This window comes from Rhincodon typus, chromosome 16 (assembly GCF_021869965.1).
Source record: "Rhincodon typus isolate 14 chromosome 16, sRhiTyp1.1, whole genome shotgun sequence".
Classification (NCBI taxonomy): Eukaryota; Metazoa; Chordata; class Chondrichthyes; order Orectolobiformes; family Rhincodontidae; genus Rhincodon; species Rhincodon typus.
The window spans coordinates 37,236,189-37,253,804 of NC_063347.1; the positions used below are offsets into that span (position 1 = coordinate 37,236,189).

The window sequence follows — 17,616 nt, forward strand, 5'->3', positions numbered from 1 at the left end:
AACAGGAGATTGTAACCAGATCATGGAGCTGAAAACGGGAAGCCCTTGTCTGAAATAGTTGCTTTATCGGAATAGTATTTTCTGAACCTGTTCAGTATGATGCAATGTAGTACCAGTGTTTTTAGTGAGGAAATTCCCTGGTAACTAATGAACAGCAGTTTTACTTTAAAACATTGATGCATACACATTTCCTTGACTGTCTGCAGAACTTCTGAGATAGTTATCTGCTCATACTCTCTACTGCTCATTTACATAGCTTTGTACACATCCAATTCATGTGAATATTTTGTCTTTACACCAGTAATATCTTGGGGTTTCATTTACATGGAAACATTTAAATCTAAATAATCAAGCAATTTCAGCCTTAGAGAACCAAACTGTTATGGCTTTATTTCTGCAATCTTACAATGATTGCATTTTTTCCCTTTGAAACCTATACTCATCCTCAACCAAATGCTACTGATCCCATCTTACACACTGTGAAACAGAGGAGTGTTACAATTCTATTCATGCAGTGAACAGACAGGTGGTGGAGAGAGTCATGAGGCCACTGAAGGAATGCTTCAGGCCAGAGATTGTTCCACCATGCATACCAAAGAGGGTGACAAGGATAAATAATGGCCTACTGCTCCATTCATAACTTTGCAGAAAGCTCTTTGGCTAAGCATACCTGGCAAGAAGCTCTAGAATCTGTAGATCCTGAGCAGCAGTTTGGGAAGCCCAGGGGTATTGTCTGGTCAGGTATGTCCTCAACTAAGAAGAGAGGTTCACCAACTCATTATCATTTCATCAGCTGGCTGCGTGAATAAGTCTGAGCCCTTTGTGAGGACTGTTTCCTACAGGACTCTGACATGAGTATATAACAGACCAGAAAATTAGCGCATTAGAATTAACTTAACAGTAATGGAACTAACTATAGAATACAATAAGCTTGTATGAACAACAAAGCACAAAGCGATAAACTATCAAATAGGATAGAAAAATAGCAAGATCTGAACTTTTCTCCATAAAACTAGATTTGCGGCCAAAAAAAGTCAAGATCCAGACATTTATTGCGACATATTAAACAGACTGCATGAAACTTTATTAATGTACTTTGAACATTAGTAAAAGATTTTTAATGTCATGTGGGGCTGCAGTAATGTGACAGAGAAGGGAAAAAGTGCAGCTTTAATCTGTGAACAATTTCGGTAACGCTCCTCTATGAACTGTACTAACACATATTGAACATGAATAAAAACAATTTCCAAAGTTTATCAGGTTAGCATTCACTCAAATTGGAATCAACTGTTTATACAGCAGTGCTGTCCAATAGCCTCGCCTCTCACTACACATCAGATGTGAACAATCAGCCACAGAAATATGATGAACTGACGACCTTCATTTCTTCAGCCACATAATATACAGAGTTGTGTTAAAGTTGCAGTAGCAGGAATGAATATAGGTCTTACTCACTAGAATACTGTTTGTTATCCATCCCTAATTCAGCATGACACAATCAACCATGTTGCTGTTAGACAGGAGTCACATATTGGTCAGGTCACGTCAATCAGAATATAGTTCAGTTGCTGGATTTTTAGTGACCGGAATGCTGAAGGGCCACTTGATCAAAAAAATGGTCCACCATTTGTTAACTTTCCATTCCTGTTCTCTATTGGTGCTTCTCAATGATGCTACATTTAAATCTGCAGGACCACCTTGTGAAGTGTTTTAAAAGCAGGCCTGGCCTTTGGAAGGACAACAATCCCATAACTCTCCATTTTCTTGGAGAATCTAGTGTCATGGGGATGCTAAGTGAGGAACTTGGTTTTGTTTAGAGGGTAGTTGGCAGTTTTCCCAAAACAGTTCAAGCTTGTGAGTGACAGAAAGTGCTGCCTGGCTGCTAAAGAAGGTTGAAGTAGTCAGTTTGGCAAGCTGAGTTGATGCAGCAATATCCAAATGTGTTCAGCCTTCATTTTAATTAATGCATTGAAATAAGTGGTTGAAAGGAATAAGGCACTGTTGGCTTGAAAGGAGAGATTACAAGAGGTTGGCTATCAGTCAAAGATGTATTTAATACCTGGATACTGGGTATGGAAATGGCAGGCAACACAAGAATCAGAGCGTGGAAGCCAGTATGTAGTGTTTGTTGAATTTTTCCTTCCCCGGTCTCCAAATAGCTAAATTCTGATAAAGTAGAGATGGATTACTCTTTAGGAAATTTGTTTACTGAAATAAACTGAGGCACATTTTCAGAAACAGAACTTCAGTTAACAGATTGCCACTATCCTTTAAATGTGCTTATGGCAGACTGCTTAATGGAAAGTAGAATTGAAGTTGTTTTTCAGGCTCTCAGAGCAACATATCGGTCTTGATCACAAATGTTTAAAACCTTAAACCTATTTCAAAAAAAGGCAGATTTGCTTTATTGATATTTCATATATTCTGTATCAAGTAGGAAATATGGTGACCTGATAACTACAAGTTTGGCAAACATTACAATCCTATTGGAAAAAATTAGTATATGGTAATCAGAAGAAAAAATATTCTCCATGGAACTGTAAATGAACACATTAAACTGTTATACAGGAATGGCCGAAAGGAAACAGACTAAATGACTCTGAATAGTAAAAAGTGAATAATCCCGCACCATGTTATTACAAAGCACCACAAGAATTAAGAAGCTAACAAAACCTCACCCTAGTCTTCGACATACTGAATGCACTAGTACTGACTAAATAAGTCTCTTAACAAAGTATTCTGCTGTACCTGACTATGTATTTGGGGCCGCCAAGGTGGATCAGATTTCAGCCACGTAGTTAAAAGATAAGTCAACCCACTAGTTGTTTGGAATTTTAGGATGTGTTAAAGAAGCAAACAAAGGTGTGGAATTAATTTGTTAATACGCATGAATTTTGTAAAATAAACTAGCTTTCTCACCTTACATTCACCCTCCCATCAGTGTGTTCATTGGTTTTGCCTTTTGAATTATTGGAAAGATATTTAAGGGCACATGTCAACATCATGTTGCGATCAATCCCTGGGTAAGGTTTCCTAACTTGTTGCAGTTCCAGCAGGATACCCCAAATTGTTAAACTCATTTTATTCACCTGAACCCTTTGTTTTTCACAACAAGGGTTAGTTAAAAAGGATCCCTTCGTTTTCGTCAGATCAAATTAATTTATGCTTTAAATGGAGCCAATTTAACCAGGCTTTCTTGAGTTATCAGAGGAATGAGTTTATTAGTTCTTAAAGTGAGAATAAATAATAATGTAACACACACACACACACACACACACACACACACACACACACACACAGCTTAGAAATAAGAAGTGTTCTAAAATATGATGAGCTTTCAAACATGTATTGCCCCGAATCATTCATGAAGAGTGGATGGTCGAACTTTGTAAACATTACATTGGATAGTACCAGCAGCATTAACGTTGGTGGTTTGAGCAGTTGATTTCAAGATTCTTGGCTTTGCACAATGATTGGAATTCTTTTGTCTTGGTTCCTGTCAACAGTGGCTGATCGGCAGCGCTCAGAATGAACATTTTTCTCCCTGTAATGCAGGGGTATTTAATGGGTGTTCTCAAACTGTGCCTTTTGCAGAACATCAGCCAACATGTTAGCATGTCAGGCCACTATTACATACAGTCCAAGGGAGCAGTCATTTTATAATCATTTTTTTGTTTATATGGATTGAAGGGTAAAACACAAAAATGTCTGCAGGATATGGCTTCCTGCTGAGAAAGAGACAGGCAGTCAGACTCTCATCATCTCTTGTTTTTGAAGATTTCTTTTTCAAGTTTTTCTGCATTTGTGTATTTTGAAAATATCATGGGGCAACACAGGACTCTGCCTGACAGTCACAGAATTTACATCCATAGTTACCCTTTAGATGTTGCAGGCCTCTCTTAAAAAACACATGTTGGAATTAAAAGTACAAATACCTCAGAGTTCTGATTCATTATCGAGTTGATCATAATATCTACTTTATATCACAATTTAATATTGTTCCGTTGTTCCATTTCCCTGGTTATACTCAATTGCATCATTTGAATTCGGTCAACACAGAAGTAGTTGTTAATGTAAAGGATACAAGGCTTGCACTAGCATCAATGATCACAGGAAAATATCTAAGACAGATCCAGAATTTCTAAGAACCACCACAAGACGCATTACCACAAAATTTGAAGAAACCGTATTTCCTGGTCGTCATGGATCTAAATTTCCTAGTGGTGGATTGCAGTCATTTAAATATCTTTCCAATTAGTAAGTGCAGGACCAGTCACCTCGATTGATGAGAGGCTTGTCATGCCAAACAACAAAAACAGCGACAGTTTACATTAATATGATGGCCTAGGATAGGATAGTTGTTCCTGAAACGTAGAATGCAGTTGCTCAAAAGGACTATGCAGAAGCTGTGAAACAGTTGATTCCACAGGATTTGTCTGGTAGGTTGAAAGTTGTGATGCGAAATTATCCGGTGTCTGGAAACTTCTGCACAGGTTCCCACCTCTGAGTTAGAGTCAGAGATTTTGAAGGGTTTTGATTTATTTACCTGAATAGTTAGCCAGGAAAGGACAGTGGAATTAAAACCTGTTGTAACTCCTGGCATCCTATTAAACAGACCCTCCTGAGATACCATGCATACTGCCCCCATCCCTAACTACCCCTCCAACAAGCTGTGGGCACCCATCAAACCTCTCCCTAGATCCAACCTCACCCCAACCCAACCTGTGACTCCCTTTTAACCCACCATGAACAATCAAGCCCACCCCCGACTAGACTCCCAACTCCCATTCAGACACTTCATGGACTCCCTGGATTCCACATGCCTGATCCAACCCTGCATCCCCTCCCATCTACCACAGCCCCTGACATCTCAATGGATACCTGACTGCATCATCCCAACAAATTCCCCTCATGGACGCCTGACACCCCTCCAAATTTACTCCTAAGCCCCCTCATAACTGGCCACTCAGAACTCCCTTACTGACTCCTAACATCTGAATCCCACACCCTCCCCCATGTCCTGATTCACCACCAACAACCTTACTCCCTTCAATCCAATTTTTATTACACTTGCACTTCTCCTCCACTTTCTTGATTACCAAATGTACTTTTGCAAGACATTACTGTGTACAAGATATTGCCATATTGTACAGCTCCATGATAACCATTCTTTTCACTCCATGATAAAATAATCTTCCAGCCCAATTAAAGCTAAACAAAATTTATTTTCATATTTCACTTATTTATGGGTTTTACATCTTCTACAGGCAGTGCAAACACATCCAAATGAGCAGTTTCTTGATCATTCACAAATTTCAAATATCCATCAGAGTCTATTATTGTGGGTAATGAAAGTTCCACGATGCAAGCATTCTTGAGTGAAATCTGTATAAAAAGTAATGTTTGTCAATTTATTCCATTTAAATGAGATGCACTGTTTGAACTGGAAATGGAACAGAGTTTATAATGAACCAGTCTATGCTAAATTGTTTATGTGCAAATTGGACTGAATGAGTTACTATTAAAGGGTCATGTTATGGTTAATGTAATCTGTTTGAAATGTAATTAAAGCCTCAAAATTAATTGCATTTAATTTTAAAAGAAAATATTTGTTTCAATCTTTTTTTTAGTGTGTATTATTGTGAATGAGTTAGAAAGAGTAAAAGATTGAATAGCATACAGGCAGAAAACATTTTTGAGAGAGTATTATTCGGAGCTATTACTGTCCAAACAGATGTTTAAGGCAAACACACAGATCACCTCCAGAAATTTAATTTGGCTTCTTAATATTCTTTTGGAAAAATTCCTGAAGAATTGTTCACAAACTGAGTATAATTTTTAAAATGGGGTTTTTATAAGTAGGAAAGAGACAGATTACTGGAAACGTTCTGGCAACTATTGTACATTCTTTTAACACTGCAGCTTCAAAGACTGCACTCAAGCTGTTAACTGTTTGTGTTGCCAAATATTCATTTGTGTAATCTTCCTAGAACTTTAATTTAGGATTATGTTATCAATAATTCCTATCACAAAGGAAAGTGAGACCTGTAAACTGCAGTAGTATCTCCTTCATATTGATACACATGATTCAAATCAACTCAGAATCCAATTCCTGTTTTTCACTATGATGTAGATTGGCTCTCGGTCAACAAAGTCCATGAGAAGAGAAGGACCCAGACTTGGAGCTATTCTGATGGAGTCTGACAAGTAGACAAGGGCAGCTGGACTCCATTACAAAAAGGCTGCCATGACCTAATTGTTTCTGCTTTTCTGAGCTGGATTCATCCTTCATAGCAGTTATGACCCCCAGTTTACGTGGTTTAAAACCACCTTCAAAACCAAGTTTTACATATGTGCAACAAGAAAATGAGGGCTCTTTCATGAAGACTGCTACGCCTATTGGGGCACCCTGTAATGCAAAAAATAATGCTCACATTCATTCAAAATTAAGTTACTTAGGGGTAGGCTCAGGCATTGATGCTGGGTTGGGGGGCCTGTGGTTGTGAGTCAGGGAACAGTGTAATCAGGTATCACTTGGGGAGAGAATTTGATTGGACATCGGGGGAGAGGGTCTCTGAAATGAACTACCAAAGGACGGCATTTGGTTTAATCTGGATAAGGGTGGGGGCTAGACAGTTTCATGCCTCTGATCAAGTGTGGCTAGTTTTGTTAGGCCCAGATACAGTCCTGCTCCTTCTGGTGTACAAGATGTGTAATAAAAGCACTTGGCTTTTTGCATTTGCTTGTTTTCATGTCCTTGTAGCTGTCAAAATTATTGAGATCAGGAAAAGATAACATCTTCTGTGCATTACAAGAAAAAAACGAGTTAAAATGAAAGTATGGGGATACCTTGGAAGATTCTAAAAACAAACCCACCCTTTGGGAAATGTTTACTTAGTCCCCTTTACACACTGCCCTCACCACTCCTTCCTCCAACCCTTCATAGAATGAGAAAAGGGCAATTAAGTGTTGGGTTTGAGAATTGAACAATTTTAAGATATTCCCACCTGACCCCAACTAACCCCAAGTCTTAGGGGTTAAGGCACTCTGGCCTGGGTTTCTCTCCTCTTGCTACCCATGGATTCTCTTAAAGGATATTCATAGAAATAAGATTTCACAGGTGAGTTCAATCAGGTTTAACTATTGTTGAAAGTAGTCTAACTTGGAGAGCGTACTCAATTTAACTTTGTGGCTGACAGATTTGTTGTTTCTCGTCTATTTTGAATGACCGTTATCTCCTTATGCCAACACAGATGTGAATTGTATGTTGGATGCTGCTTGATCCAGATATCTGAGCATAAACCAGATTTGAACCATGTCTTCAGCTGTGACAGCAATGTACAAAAAGCAGCAATTCCTTTATTTTTAATGGGAGCTGATCACAGCCCTGAATATTTTCAGCACAGGATTATTCTTCTGGAATTAGACTATGAACTCTGCTGACCTATATTCATGAACAGCAGTAATTGATCTCTGAAGCCTTAAATTCCAAAACGAAACATATTATAGAGCTAATAATACTTCTGTTATATCTTTTCCATTCATTTTTACAATTTATTCTTGGAACAGTGGCATTTATTGCATATCTCTTAGCTCCCTGAGAGGATATAGGAGTGGGCCTTCTTTTCAGACTGCATCGTTTTGTACAGGTTTAATACAACAAAGTGATTTGTTACTCCAAAGGTCAGGTATGAATCAACAACAATGGCGCGAGACTGGAATCACATACATGTGAAACCAAATGCCAAGGCCAGACTTACACCATGGAGTTGGGAAGTTTGAGTCAGGAAATCTCTTAACTCAGCAGATCTGACTCTGCGGGAATGACCCCTGCACAATTTTATATCTGGCAGGTTCTGGCAGGGGTTAGGCCAGACCTGCTGCTTCTGGAGGCAGACATAGAGGTGGGAAGTTCTGAATACCATTACTACACTGCTCTAACTGACAGCTGTAACCTGTTTTATTCATTTTTAAAGGGCTGTGGAATTTAATTAACTGGATCATGGCACTTAAATGGACTTAATCTGCTCTTCAAGAATGTTTATACCTTCCCCACAAATACATGGCCTATGGTCCACTTCTAGACCACACCAGGGCAGAAGCATTGGAAGAACAAAACTCAGCACTAATTTCAATGGCCTGGCTTAATTTGAGTTTCCACCCTGTTTGACTCACATCCCATCCCTTTCCCAAGCTCACAAAAGTGGGGAATTGCAATGGAATCACAGAATCATAGAATCCCTGTCATGTGAAAGCAGGCTGTTTGGCCCATCGAGTCCACACTGACCCTCCAAAGACAATCTCTCATAGACTCAAACCCCCCACCCTATCCCTGTAATTCTGCATTTCCCATGGGCAATCCACCTGGACAATTGCAGGTAGAATTGCCACAGCCGCGTCCCATCTGCCATCTTTGAAGCCTCTGGAGTTGATCTGATTATGTGAGAACCAGTTTCATTCTCAGAGGATATAAAATGATGCCAACACATTCATGATCAATTCGACAGAAACAAACCTTTGACGGAAAGCAGTTTTGTGCGCATGAGAGTCAATATTAGGATCTAAAGTAACGTATGAATATTTCGTCATGATGTATGGATCCAGGGTGTTTCACTGGTATTTTTCAGTGCGTTTAAGTTTAAGGTGCAGTTGAAATGAAAATGAGCTGCACTTAAAATTCAGCTGGCTGCACCTTACAGGTCTGAACATATCAACACAGGATGCCTTAAACAAAACCTGAATTAATATGCTTTGATTCAATTTTGCCTTTATTCCCCGTGAAAGGCCTTGGTTCATTTTTTTTAGAAAGAACACCTACACTTGTATTTGTACCATAATAAGTGCTTCAATATTAACCCATTGCCATCAATGCGCTACCTTTTCTGCCAAACTACCACATAACAAGGAGGCCAATGTTTTAACGACACAGCTTATAAGGGCATACTTGCCTTAAGCCAAAATGCACCATACGGGTTACATATGAATTAGTAGTTGTAGTTATATCTCAAGCAGATAAACATTAGGCAAAGTGTAAATTTAAACAGTTTACACAGAAATTGAAAAGTATTTGTATTATGTATTTTATGTTTTAAATGTTTCTCCGTTGCTATGTTAAATTGTATTGGAATAAATCCTTTTAATGGCTGTGAAAGATATGAAACAATTATGTGGCTAACTTTAGCACAGGGACAATCAACTATAATCTTTTAAGATGTCTCATCTGATGTCAATAAAATCTCGAATACAGCAAAAAGGTGGTTTACCATTGCCACTACTTGGTTGGAGGAATGTGTTCTACACTTCTGTGTATGTGCTAAAATAACAGAGGTGCAGAAAACTTTGAACAGGTCTCTTGGAAACAGCTGTGATTTATTGAGGCCTCTAAATCTCATTTGCTCATTGCTAAAGCAATCCAGACCATGGTGTTCCTGCTGCCACTCTTCAAAGCCAGAAAGATGCTAAAGAATGCCCATTATTATCTGTGGCCAAGTTTAGCAAAGTCTGTTTGAAATTCCACACGGTTAGGAACTATAATATTCATTAGCCTGTCAGGCAGTTCTAAATAATTCATATATCTTTTCATTGCAAGCTGAATCTGTAACATTTTTTGATGTTTCCTGTTTGCCTCAAATGTCTTTTTAGAAAAGAAAAATTTAGGCTAAACTCTCAATTTTCTTTTTTCTCTGATTTTCTTCTTTTATACCAAAGGTGCATTGCCCTTGTGATTCAATTCTTCAGAGGTGAAACCTCAGACACAACATTTCCAAATATATTTTTACAGAAACCTGACTATTAGGAAAACCTAGACAGAAAGCAAATATGAAAATGTTGGTCACTGTAATATTCCTGACATGTCATTAAATTTTAAATGATAATTTTTGATTGTGTTTGAAAAGAAGAGACTTTTCAGCCAGCTTTTCCTGGGCAAATGAAGGAAACAAAGTGAACAGATGCTTGGCAAATAACCAAGTAACTTGTTTTTGTTCCCATGACGGCTGAGAGAATAAGGCTTTTTTTGTCTTTAAGTCTCCCTGTGCCAAGTTCTTTTGGATACCATAGTTAAAATAGACCTTTTTAAAATTTACAAACAAATGGGATTTTTATTTTGAGTGCCAGATTGCCTTATATTTTACACTAACTACATGTGCAAACAAAGTCTTGTGTTGTTACAGAATGTTTAAAACAGCCTAGTTATATGCCATTAGTGGCAGCGTGCCCTGTGGTCATCGGGTGCATTGGTGCTTGCTGTACAGAAATTCACATTTTATAGTTTTAAAATGTTGTCTCAAAAGCTTTTTTTAGCTGATGTTAATAATCCTAGAAAAGAAAACTGTTGTGATACCAGTGTTAGTCCCATCTTTTAAACTATCTTGGGTACGCAATCCGACTGTGTAACCCTGCAGAAGGACTGAAGTCTGTAAAAAGTGCACCCAATCCTTTTGGAAGCAACATCAGAGTGAAGGGATGATCTTTTAGAGCTGAAATGAGGAAGAATTTCTTTAGCAAGAGAGTGATAAATCTGTCAAACACATTGCTGCAGAAGGCTGTGGAGGCTAAGTCATTGAGTGTATTTAAAACAGAGAGAGATAAGTTCATGATTATTACTGGGATCAAGGCTTAAGGGAAGAAGGGAGGAGAATGGGGTTGAGAAATATATCAGCCATGATCGAATGTCGAAGCAGATTTGATGGGCTGAATGCCATAATTCTGCACCATATCTTATGGGCCTATAGTCTTACGGTGTTCACACATTTCTACCTGTCCTTGTCCTTGTAGATCGTAGATCTGTTGCTATCAAGATTGGAGAGATGCAATGATCTCTTGTTTCTCCTACTCCTCTGCTGTTTATAACAAAATTTAAATGTTAATAATGTGATTATGTAGCCTACTATATAGGTTTGAGGCCATATTTGTCTTGGTATTGGAAACCATACAGCCAGGAACTTTAGTCAAAAGGGAATAATTATTTCATTAAAAAAACTTAAACAAACATGCAAAGATTATTGATATTAAAGAATTTAGGCTGTGCAAAGACAGTTATTACTTGTATGTTAACATCCCAAGCTTAAAATGAGAAAGTGTTGGTAACAAATAAAGAACAGTTTAACAACTCACAGAATACATCAAACACCAGTTGTGATCAAGAAAATTGTCAGCAATTACAGAAGGGGAGGTGATGGCCTAGAGGTGCTGGCCTATTAATCCAGAGACCCAGACAATGTTTTGGGGAACCTGAGTTTGAATTCTGCCATGAAAGATGTTGGAATTTTAATTCAATAAAAAATATCTGGAATTAAGAACCTGATGACGGCCATGAATCCATTTTTGATTGTTGGAAAAACCCATCTGGTTCACTAATGTCCTTTAGGGAAGAAAACTGCCATCCTGTCTGGCCTACATGTGACTCCAGACCCACAGCAATGTGGTTGACTCTGAACTGCTCTCTGGGCAATAACTGCTGCCTAGCCAGCAACACCCTCGTCCCATTAATGAATAAAGAATAAAGGAATTCCCCACAGGTGTTAGTGACATGAAGGGTCAGAAAATCTCATTAAAACTTCACAAGGGATTTCAATTGTTCACTTTGGATGACCTGGCCTTTCAACTCCCTCAAATGCAGCTCCATTGTAGATTGCCTCAATGAATGCTCATGTTCTGGTGGTTCTTCTTGCATTTCTAAGACCTTTCTTCTCTACATTCTGGAAACCGCACTCCAGCAATTACTCACAGGCATGACACCAGTGCTTTTCACAAACATTGATCTTCAACAAGCCAGTTCTTCCATTGGGTTTGCTTCCTGAGCACTAATCAGGCTCATTTTCATCAAGCAATTACTACTTGTGGGTTTCTTTCACCCTTGTTCATAACTATACTTATGTATTAATGTACATGTCTTTTTCTAACCCCCCAAAGCTCCCAGGGATTTTTTCTGACCCTGACTCCAACACTTAGCTGTATTGACTGATTCTAAGAACTTTTCATGTATGTTTATTCAAAAGGACATTAACTTATACAAAAAAAAGTGGACTTCACTGACATTCTTTTTGCCTGTCCTCATATTCCCATATGGTTGGAGCATGGTTGATTGAAAGATGCTTGAGGGGGAGACTGTAGATGACGTTGGAAGATGGCCTCCAGCAATTCTTCATTGCTGCCATTACTTTTTCTCCCATCCTGGGGCTGCCGGAGATGTGCAGGCAGCAGTTCTTGACTGTCTGAAAGCATAAACTCAAAGAGAAATGGAGTGGGGTAGAAAGCAAGAGATCCATTGCTGCAATTGGTTCAACATGCCAGTTAAGCAGGATGAGGATATGTTCAGTTGGGGAGATTGACTGTAACAGCCCATAAAATAAAGAAACATCAACTATTCTGTCACAGACCTTGGAAAACCAAGCAACCTCCTAAAATTGAATGGCCATATCTCAATGGTTTCTTTACTGTGCTACCACACTGGATGAAGTCTTTAGTTCTCCTGATGTGTGTGCCAGCTTCCTGATGAATGGGTACCTCAACTCTGAGATAAGACTGAGTTACAGGTCTTCAGTGATTGAAACGATTTGATGCTTCAAAGTTTGAACGCAGTTGTCTTCTTCATAACATGAGAAATATTCAGAGGTCATCAGTTACAGAGCTCCCTATTGCTTCTATAGGAGGCAAAATATAAAGTCGCTGGTGAATCACTGAAAACAACATTTAATTTCTGGGCGTTGGATTTAATATTTGTAGGGAAACTAAATAAAACTTTTGAGAATCCGTGAAACCACTCGGGCTTTCTGCCTTATAATCACCCTTCAGATAGTTGTCATCAACATTTATAACAATACAAACCAATCAAATCACTGTTTCATATTTGTTGAGCAATCTTCACATGGTGTTCCTCTACAAATTTTATTAAGCAAATTAAACATGAGTAAAGAGAGATGGAAGGTTATAAGAGAAGATCAAAAGGCCATTGGACTATGCTTATCATTGCTCAGTACATTATGATTTATGAATATGAAGGCTTGAAGCTCATTGGAGAGCAGAAGGGTCTACAGTTCTTTCTGACTGAGAGCACAAACATAGGCCGTGGAGGTGGAGATTCAGGAGCATAGGGGACTTTGGTGGCTTTGGAATTAGTACAGGTATAACTTCAGTACAGGATTCTGACAATATTGTCAGCTAGGAGCAAATTACTGCAGATGTTGGAATCTGTACCGAAAATATCAGATGGTGGAAATCATAGCGGGTCAGGCAGCATCCATGGAGAGAGAGCAAGCTAATGTTTTGAGTCCTAGATGACTCTTCATCAGAGCTGTGATGCTTCATTAGAGCTCTGATGAAGAGCCATCTCGACTCGAAACATCAGCTTGCTCTCTCTCCATGGATGCTGCCTGACCCTCTGTGATTTCCAGCATCTTTTGTTTTCAATATTATCAGCTACCTGGACATTATGGAGGAAGAATTTGTAAAAATGTTCAAACTCTGTTTTGAGATTTTTGCTAAACAGGACCAGTGAGAAACTGTAGGGACAATTAGCTGCTGAAAATATATTTGTGATGATTTTGAAGGTCATTGCTCCTCCCAAACTTATGTGGCCCAGGTACCTTCCAGTCTTGTTCAGAGGACAATAAATGAGTGAACTGCTGCTGGAAATGTAAAATTATATTCTGCCTCGAGAAGGTCTGTAAAATGACAAAGGACATAATATTCTACAAGCAATGATGCTGCATGTTTGAAACAGGGTAAGATTCGAGGTGCCTCTGCCTATACTCTGGTTCGTTCTGTTCCCATGAATCGTAATCCTTAATAATCTCTGTCTCTAGATCACCAACTGAAGCTTTATTATAGGGCAGAGTTTAGCAGAACTTTCCAAAGTACAAATCATACTCTGATTGCATCAAAAGAATGCAAGTTAAATTATTGGGTTCTACTGCACATAAAATAGCAGAACAATTAATTTGTAGTTCACTTCTACTTTGAAATGACTACTTATTTCTGATATTTTACAGGCATTGTCAGTGTTGCAGGGTAACTGGTTGGTGAAGGAATATTTGCCAATCTTTTTTGATGGGAAGCAGAGTTTCACATTTATTACTCAATTGTTTAACAATTTTTCTTCTTTCATCAACAATTTAGATTCATCTACCCTGAGTGTTCTGTTTTCCAAACCTGTCTGGGAATTGTTTCTCTTTTAAGGTTGTTTAAAAATTGAAATCACGACAGGCCTTGTTTATTGGCATTAAATTTTGCTTCTGCTGGTGGCTTGATGGAAGACTTATTTGCTACCTTCTCCAGATCTCTCTATACATATTGTGCTGCCATCTGACATGAAATTGTGCTTCTGGACCTATCAATTACTTTTTGTAATTTGGCATGAAAATCCAATTTTTATTTTGTTAAACCTTTGGGCTTTGTGGAAAATGCTGACTTCTGGTTCTGTACCAACACTGGGTCAGTGTTTTATACCTCGTTTACAGCAACATGTTCACTGTGTATAACTGAAAGAAAAAGGATATTGGATGCTTTATGTCCTGGGAAGATAAGTTAGGATTTGTCAGCAAAGCAAGTTATTATTTTTCCTGCCTCAGCTATCCGTTTGAGTAATTAATACCCAATTGTTTTTTAGACTGAGTATTTTTGTTAGTACTTGTTGTCACGATGGGTATACTTTAAAAGTTCAGTATGACAAAATACCTGGGTTATTGTTTCTGAAGCAATGTCCATGCATTAATCTCCCTGTTTTGACTCATGAGGACTAATTAAATTATTTGTTTGCAGTTTTTAATATTAATTTATTTGTATTTCCATTTCGCCTTTTGTGTGCCCTGAAATACATATAGAGTTTATCGATGTCTTAATTCAAACATATCCACACTCTCTTCAAGTGTTAATCTCGGGGCATTGAAAATGCTGACTCCAGTTATCTGTTGGTCACATTTCCTAAATGCTTCCAGTACTTCAAATATTATGTCAAATGACTTGATCAGGACTGGGACCTAGTGAAATGGAATTGTGAATGTATCAAAGGTTAAGATTTTGAGTTGGGTTTCCTTGTTTGTATTCATGGTGCATTCATTGATATGTTATTGTGCATACGGGTCTCCTTTCTGCTCCTTAAAGTCTATTCTTCTGAAAAACGAATCGGATTGTAATAGAATAGGAAGGCTTTAGTTGATTGCCTGCTGAGTATTGTAGCTTTGTTTCCCTTTCTCCAAAGTTAGGAAATTGAATCTAAGAGTAAAGGAATTAAAATTCTTTTGTAATCAGGGTTAGTTAAAGCATTCGATTAAACTCTGGAGTACACACCCTGTCCTTTCCCTGCGTACAGGATAAACAGTTGTGGGGGTAGTGTTCTTAGCTGCAGCAGCTCAAGATCCAGGCTTCAGAGCAATTGATGACTTGACCATAGTGTATCTGCACAATTAAGAGCTTTGTGGATAGAAAATTTATACCTGTGATCACCCATGTGGCTTAAAAGTGTGCGGGGAGAGGGGTAATGGGATGATCACTTAGAAGAGGGAAGAAGTAGATAGGGTAGTACAGGAATCCCTTGAGTATATCTCACTCTCCAATCAGCAAACATTTCTGAACACTGAAGCAAGTAATTGTTCATCTGGAGAATACAGCCATGTTCAAGACATCACAGGAGATCAGTTAAATGGGGGGGTGGCGGTTGGGGAAGAAATGGTGCAGGAGGGAGAGATTTTGTTCTTGGAGCAGAGGGATGAGATATGGGGAGATAGGATTTGTTCAGGCTGGACAGTCTGCAGCTTAACAGAACAGGACTGATTCCCTTGCAGTGTGATTTACTTATGCTTTTGGGGACGATTTAAAATAACTTGGGAGGAATGTACTGCAGTAACACACTAAGTATAATGGAGTCAGTCATCTGGTCATGGCTTTGTAATCTACAGTAACATTAGTAAGCATAAAACTCAGGCTATGTGTGTAAGTCTGTGATATCGCTGCCTTGAAATTGTCCAGTATTGTCAAGAAACTTCAGGTATCTGACTGAAGACGAACCTGACTATATGTAGTGCATGTAATATGGACTAACGTCTATGGTAAATCACAAATAGCATCGTGATGGCAGCATATGGGTATTAAAAGTTCATCATGATAATTAGTTAGTAGCAGTAAGTGGAGGCTAACGGCTGAGAAGGTGATTGTGTAATAGGCAGTTGAGCAGTGTCTAGTTCCCAACAGTCAGCTATCAAACTGTCTGAGTTTAGAGCTGAAGGTAAAACTACAGCCAAAAATAAAGTGCTACAACTAAATCCAAGGGTTGCATACCTGTAGTGAAGCACAATGAATACTCTGTCCTTAGGAACAGAAAATCGTCAACCAGATTTTAAAAAAATGTATATGGTCCTGGCCATACGGATCCAAAGCACTCACAGAAAAAATACAAAATCAAAATGTGAAAGGAGAGGCTTTATATATTAAAAAGAGTGACCTGTATCCAGTTGAATCCACCATTTGCCCTTCTTTGGTGTCTATATGATATTAAAACTCTTTTGGTGTGACATTAGCTACAGGCTGAAACCTTGCTACCACAAGTTTGTAATTCTTAAAGGAGCTGCAACATACAAGAAAGGAAAGCAGAGGCCAACAAAAATACAAAATGCACTGCACTATAATACTGATTCTTAAACTGGTATTTTAAAGAATGTAAAGCTACTAAAGAAAGATGGAAAGCAAACATCTCACCGTGGATTGACAGGCCTGTGATAATCTATCAGAACTTCAGTTATTCAAAGAAGAAAATCAGTGTTTGTTTACTTGATCAGCAGACAGTTAAGAAAGAAGAAAGATCAATCAAACCACTTCTCCCTTTTGGCACTGAAGGGGTCAGGAGATTACACCGGCCCAGCACTTCTGACAATTACTCCAGAGATCCTGACAACTTTTTTCAGATCTTTAAAAATCAATTTCAAGTTCCTCTCAAGCTCAGGATACACTGGTTTGCGTTCATATCATACTGCCAACAGCTGGTGAAACAATCGTTCATGGGCAAATGTCAAAACAAAGGTAAGGAATGTGACTTCGCCAAAGCTAAATTAACTCAAGGCTTAATTAATCGGTCATTGTATCTATCTATCAAATCTTTCTGAAAGGCACTTCAGGACAAACCTAAAGAATATACCATTGATGCTGTAATAGAAGGAGGACACGAGTTTGTAGTAACTGTAGCAAGTCATCAGCTCTCTAAGTGTTTCAGAGATAATAGGAACTGCAGATGCTGGAGAAACTGAGATAACAAGGTGTACAGCTGGATGAACACAGCAGGCCAAGCAGCATCAGAGGAGCAGGAAAGCTGACGTTTCGGGCCTAGACCCTTCTTCAGAAATGGGGGAGGGGAAGGGAGTTCTGAAGTAAATAGGGAGAGAGGGGGAGGCGGATAGAAGATGGATAGAGGAGAAGATAGGTGGAGAGGAAACAGACAGGTCAAAGAGGTGGGAATGGAGCCGGTAAAGGTGAGTGTAGGTGGGGAGTTAGGGAGGGTATAGGTCAGTCCAGGGAGGACGGACAGGTCAAGGGGGCGGGATGAGGCTAGTAGGTAGGAGATGGAGGTGGGGCTTGAGGTGGGAGGAGGGGATAGGTGGGAGGAAGGACAGGTTAGGGAGGCGGGGA

At 38.9% G+C, this 17,616-nt stretch overlaps 1 pseudogene; it reads left to right on the forward strand.

Annotated features, from left to right (window-relative positions):
* The first annotated feature begins 617 nt into the window (after positions 1-617).
* Positions 618-17,616, forward strand: part of LOC125485168 — a 47,059-nt pseudogene continuing 30,060 nt past the window's right edge.